The sequence below is a fragment of the Nanorana parkeri genome, unplaced genomic scaffold, assembly GCF_000935625.1.
Source record: "Nanorana parkeri isolate BGI_ZX_2015 unplaced genomic scaffold, ASM93562v1 scaffold491, whole genome shotgun sequence".
Classification (NCBI taxonomy): Eukaryota; Metazoa; Chordata; class Amphibia; order Anura; family Dicroglossidae; genus Nanorana; species Nanorana parkeri.
The window spans coordinates 389516-396384 of NW_017306759.1; positions in this window are offsets into that span (position 1 = coordinate 389516).

Here is a 6869-nt window from a genome sequence, read left to right on the forward strand (position 1 = left end):
GTGGTAGAGCCCATAAATTCGGTCAGGTGGAATCCATTACTGAATCGCACGGTGACTTAATAGCCAATCACCAGGGCTGGTTTTAAGGAGGCATTGGGAACATACATAGCTCTGTGTGACTAGACGTTTCTTAGCAAGACAAAGTCATACTCTATAGGCAAAGTACAGATTCACTTTAAATTCATCCACATGTGTAGGGCTTCTGGAGCTAAGTGGACTGCAAGCAACGCAGCGTGCTCTACCTGTACTTGTTTATTTGTAGAATGGAGTAAAGTATGAGGGATTTCCACCCTAGAATCCGTTAAATGTCTCTATAGCTTCAGTAACATTATAAATCTCCAGTCCAGTCCTTTTCCTTCAATTCTTTTTCACAACTGCATAGACAATCTCTGTATCGGGTTCCATTGGTGTCTCTATCGGTGCCGAAGGCGAGAAGTGGTTCACAGTAGCATATACCAAATTTTCACCCTGTCAAGGTATTCAAATGAACAGTACAAGTTAAAGTGTTTGAAGCTCAGTGTGAAGATCTGGAAATGAACTCATCAATGAAATCATTCTACAAGTCAATAGAGTGTTTCAGTTATATCTAAAGCCAACATTTTGTTTTCATGATAGACTAGAGTCCAGTGATGGACTACAATCTCAAGTTTTTTGTTCCTCATGGTCCCTGTGTGTGTTGTAAAGTAGTCACCGCTCCAAGCTCACTCCCGGGATGGACTAGAGTCTCAATACAAATGAGTAAACGAAACATGAGATTGTAGTCCAACTGTCAGGAACGGACACCGCTCTGTAACCCGAGACCAGGGCGGGCGCCCTGTTGCTGGGCGACGGGCGGGCGTTCCTCAGCGCTCCACTCCTCCTTCTGCAGAACAGCTGAGCCGGCGTGATGATGCGGCAAGCTCGGTCCAGCGGCGTCCCGATGCTAGGAGACGCTCGGGTCGAGTCTCGTCTCCGGCTCCGCCCCCCAATCACAGTTCACTGCCTACATAAACTGAAGGCTGTTCACTTGCTCGACGTTCTAGCAAAGTAGTACGTCGAGCAAGCTACTTAGGATCTCCAGTTACTCTCGGGTCTCTTGCAATCCTGCTACAACCTTCAGACTTCACAACGAAATCCCTCGGATTCCTGGCAGCACGAATGCAGCTCCACCTTCTGTGATTGAACTCTCCACCTAAATAGCAAGTAGCCATTACCACATGCTGTAATCAAATGAAGTGTTTGCTGATGCCTATGTCGGACTTCCATTGTACACTCCTCTTCTTCTAATTGCTATTGATTATAAACACTGCTGCATAGGACATAAGGATTGACTGCTCTTATTGATGTTGATGTTATAGATAGTGAATTGAACCAACTCATATATCACCCTTCCTCACCCCATTCTCGAAACTGTCATCACTACTGGATGCAATAGAGTTACCATCTGTTTGACGCCCTAGTGAAGTAACTAGGAGGGAGAACTACAATTCACATCAAGCCCCAATGCAGTACAATTGAGGGTTGTGGGGATACACCACCTTAATTAACTCCTCCTACAAACAAATGGTATATGATGTGTAAGGGGTTCCTACTACACTCCCTGCACTAAAGTGTGACTGTGAACCCCCCACCTGAACCATTTAGCTTACCTCCGCAGTTGCGATCCTACACTCCCTGCTGCGTTTGCACGGATCATTACACCATCACGGGAGGGAGCATGGAGTGGTGGCTACTTTACAACACACAGAGACCATGGGGAACAAACGTAGCCCCCCTCCAGAAGGAAGGCTGCAGCCGAGTGATGCACAAATATGATACATTGTTGTTTATAGTTAAGATACTTGAATGTATTTTTAAGATTTAACTCCTGAGTGTAGTGTCACTTTAACACAGCCTAAGACAATCTCTCATATTGGAATGCCCAGTTGTTTGTTCTGTATCAAATGTAATATCTTCCAAGACCCAGTCTGTGCAAACATGATTTTAACTTGCTGACTTGACGAGATTTGTCTGCTGTGTCCAATCAGCAAGAAGACTCACACGTAAAGTTAAATGTAGTTTATTTTGGTTCAGCATCATGGAGGATGTTTTTTTAAAATGGCAAAACATCATTAATTTCCCATGCCTGAATCTGCTGGGGTGGAAGATGTTATGAAAATTCGCTTGGTTAAATGCACAAATCCATGCTGCGCTAAAGTGTGCCAAAGTATGCCAAACACAAAGAATTTCCCCGTGCTTAAAAGCACGTGTATTGCGCTCTTTCGTGCAAGGACCGGAGGTACTTCTATAGAGTCATGTAGAGTCAAGTCAAGGTGATGCTTTCAAGCTGGAGATCCTGTGACCAAGAGCCCCCAGCACAGTATCTGTTTATTTTTATATATGTAAAAACAGGAAGTGATGTCAAACAGGAAGTGATGTCAAACAGGAAGTGATGTCAAACAGCCACCATCACTTCCTCAATACACCGACATATCATAGTCAGCCAACAAAACACATGTACACAAAAGAAAAGGGAGTGTATGTCTGTATCATAGTAGAATCGGTGTGCATAAACCCGTGTGCACAGAATTAAACCTGTGTGCACAGCCACATGTTTTCCTAGCAGCCATCTTTCCAGACCCACAAAACACAATCTTCCATTACTACTGGAGCAAACTTTATCCAGCACTGCTCAGTGAGCAATGTCTAATAACGTTACTATGATTCCTATGAACGGAAGCTTATCTGCAGGGACAATGCCATACTATCTCCAGAGGGCTGATCAGACGCATCAGAAATATGAATGCACGTTCCTTCCAAAAAAGGCAGATATGTATCTTAAATAATACTATGCCCTCAAAGCAAGTGCATCCACGCCAAGCCAATAAATCCGCGCTCCGCGCAGGGGCCCTAGCTTCACACATCCACAGGAAGATATCTACTCCAATGGTTTACCCTCAGTGCTAATTTAATCCAAGTGACGTTCCAATCGAGCGTGACGCAGACATCCAGACACTGAGAGACATGATGACAATATTACAATTAGGGATGCACCGATACCACTTTTTTGGGTCTGAGTACGAGTACCGATACTTTTTTTTTAGTACTCGCCCATACCAATTACCGATACTTTTCTTAAAGGGGCAGATATAACTTTTTTATGCCATCCTGTGCCCAGCCCACACCTGTAGTGTGGCACAGTAGAAGTGATGTCAAACACCCACCATCACTTCCTCAATACACCGACATATCATAGTCAGCCAACAAAACACATGTACACAAAAGAAAAGGGAGTGTATGTCTGTATCATAGTAGAATCGGTGTGCATAAACCCGTGTGCACAGAATTAAACCTGTGTGCACAGCCACATGTTTTCCTAGCAGCCATCTTTCCAGACCCACAAAACACAATCTTCCATTACTACTGGAGCAAACTTTATCCAGCACTGCTCAGTGAGCAATGTCTAATAACGTTACTATGATTCCTATGAACGGAAGCTTATCTGCAGGGACAATGCCATACTATCTCCAGAGGGCTGATCAGACGCATCAGAAATATGAATGCACGTTCCTTCCAAAAAAGGCAGATATGTATCTTAAATAATACTATGCCCTCAAAGCAAGTGCATCCACGCCAAGCCAATAAATCCGCGCTCCGCGCAGGGGCCCTAGCTTCACACATCCACAGGAAGATATCTACTCCAATGGTTTACCCTCAGTGCTAATTTAATCCAAGTGACGTTCCAATCGAGCGTGACGCAGACATCCAGACACTGAGAGACATGATGACAATATTACAATTAGGGATGCACCGATACCACTTTTTTGGGTCTGAGTACGAGTACCGATACTTTTTTTTTAGTACTCGCCCATACCAATGAAACTAACTGGAGCATGGAGTGCGCTGGGGCTACAAAACAAAAGGGTATGTTCCACTGTACTCATGGAATATACTAAAATACAAGAAATAAATAAATAGCTTGGGGAGGCAGCACATAGGTTTTACTGTAATAGGTTATGGTCAGTATTCTTGGATTGTATCAGTGTTGGAACATTTAGGCCCCATTCACATTGGCACATTCAGTTCCAATCTGGGCGGGGATCCGTGCATAGATCCAGTGGTATATTCTGGTTTGGGGCTGCCCTTTGCAAGACGAAAATCAGGCACCCCCCACACTAAATCTGCAGGGTCTCAGGGGGTCTATGCAGAATCTGTGAGCGACTCTGCAGGGTCTCAGGGGGGCTTTGCAGGATCTGTGTGGGGCTCTGCAGGGTCTCAGGGGGTCTGTGCAGGATCTGTGTGGGGCTCTGCAGGTGTAAGGGTACCTCTCGTACCTCTCGTATCAGACATTTCGGGCCGCGGGCCGGCCTCTTGATACAGCGGCATGACGTCACTAGGAGACGCGGCCGCCGCTCGTGACTCCGCCCACCTCCACAGTCCGATCCCCTTATCAGGAAACGAGTTGCACTACCTCGGCGTTCTAGTATTGCTAACGCCGAGCCATTGCAACTCGCCAGCGAACCACCACTACAAGGACCTTCCTCCTAAGAGACAACCTCGTGGAACAAATCGGAAGTACCTTTCTTATGCTGGACAAACGGTCCTGCGGGATCTACTCCTTCATTCCTGGACTCTTGTTGTGCCTCTGATCTGGTTATATCCAGTGGAAGTCAACCCTCCTAATCGCAAGTAAAACCTGCCTGATTCAAACTGTCTTTCTGTGTAATACAGCACTTCAAGGTGATTGTGCAACACTACTGCCATTCTAGGTTGAGTAACTGTATGTGGAGAGTTAGAGGTACTGCAACAAATCAGCTCGTATTCGGATCATTTCCATTGCATAAAAGGGAATCTAGTTCATATAGTTGTGTAACATAACTACTAACCTAACTTGATAGATCCGAACCATATCCTTCTGTATATATATACTTCAAAGTTCTGATTACCTGCACTTATACAAAGATTGGCATATGATGTTATAGAGGGTTCCACCATCACTCCAACCATACAGAGTGCAACCGTGAACCCTCGGGCTGAGCCTAATCTAAACCTGGTATATAATTAATCTCCGCAGCTGAGATCCACCGTCATAACCCGTCGGATCGTTACAGTAGGGTCTCATTGGGGGCTGTGCAGGATCTGTGTGGGGCTCTGCAGGGTCTCTGTGCAGGATCTGTGAGGGGCTCTGCAGGGTCTCAGGGGGGCTGTGCAGGATCTGTGTGGGGCTCTGCAGGGTCTCAGGGGGTCTGTGCAGGATCTGTGAGGGGCTCTGCAGGGTCTCAGGAGGGCTGTGCAGCATCTGTGTGGGGCTCTGCAGGGTCTCATTGGGGGCTGTGCAGGATCTGTGTGGGGCTCTGCAGGGTCTCAGGGGGGCTTTGCAGGGTCTGTGGTGGGCTCTGTGGGGTCTATGGTGGGCAGGGCCCACCACAAATCCTGTGCAACCCCCCTAAGACCCTGCAGAGCCCCTCACAGATCCTGCACAGACCCCCTGTGTACCACATGCCTATTGTGGCTTTAATTACTATGAAACTAAACATTTTACCTACTTTTTGATCCTCTGACTTTTCTGTGGTTTCAGCAAACGCCTCCCTAATAAATAAAGATGATTAGTGTAGCCGGATAGATATTCATACACTTGTAATGAAATATGTGTCAAACAAGACAGATAATTATATAGACAGACAGACAGACAGACAGAGAGACAGACAGAGAGACATACCTAGAGTTGTGCTGTTTGCTACCTACAAAAGGTAAATAAAAATAATTACATTGTTGTTTTCCATTTAAAGAATCTGTATAACTGAAACCTTTCTCTTTTAGTTTTTGGATAGAACAGAGACGGGTTACAATCCACTGCCAGTTTTTTGTTGTGTGCTGTATTGGCAACATTTCCCAGGGATGCAACAGGAAGTTAGGTACACATAGAGGGTGAATCTCCTCGATGTAACACGGACATTAATAATTAACACAATGTTGAGTCCTGAGAATGTATTTACCATCACCCTCATAAAAAAGGAAATGCACATCATCTTTAGATACACTTCCCCCATCCCTGTGTGGTGGTTCAAAAGAGCTGCACAGCATATTATTCTTATTATATCTTCCAAACTTTACATCAAATTTCTCCATCAATTTATAAGCAATATAAATAAATAATATCTACTAGAAAACTTGTGATTTATAGACCTATAAAGGCTCAAAAAGTGTGTTTAATTTTGGATCGCTTAAAAAAAAAATTGTTTTGGGGATTCGGATCCAACATTCAGTTTGGTTTGTTATTTGGATTTCACATCAATTTGAATTTGTTTTCCCTTGTTCAGGTCGATCCAAATTTTTCATTTTGAGTTTGGATCAATTTAGATCATTACAAATAACTTTTTTTTTTTTTTGCAGTTGGGTTCTGTCATTCTAGTCCGTTTTGATCCCCATAGTCCATACTGGTCATCTTAGTCCATACTGGTCATCTTAGTCCATACTGGTCATCTTAGTCCATACTAGTCATTTTAGTCTGTACTGGCCATCTTAGTCCATACTGGCCATCTTAGTCCATACTGGCCATCTTAGTCCATACTGGAGTCCATACTGGTCATCTTAGTCCATACTGGCCATCTTAGTCCATACTGGAGTCCATACTGGTCATCTTAGTCCATACTGGCCATCTTAGTCCGCACTGATCCTCTTAGTTCATACTGGTCATTTTAGTCTGTACCGGTCATTTTAATCCGTACCAGTAATCTTAGTCTGTACTGGTCCTCTTAGTTCATACTGGTCCTCTTAGTTCATACTGGTCATCTTATTCTGTACTGGTCCCCTTAGTCTGTACTGGTCCTCTTAGTTCATACTGGTCATCTTAGTCTGTACTGGTCCTCTTAGTCTGTACTGGCCATCTTAGTCCGCACTGATCCTCTTAG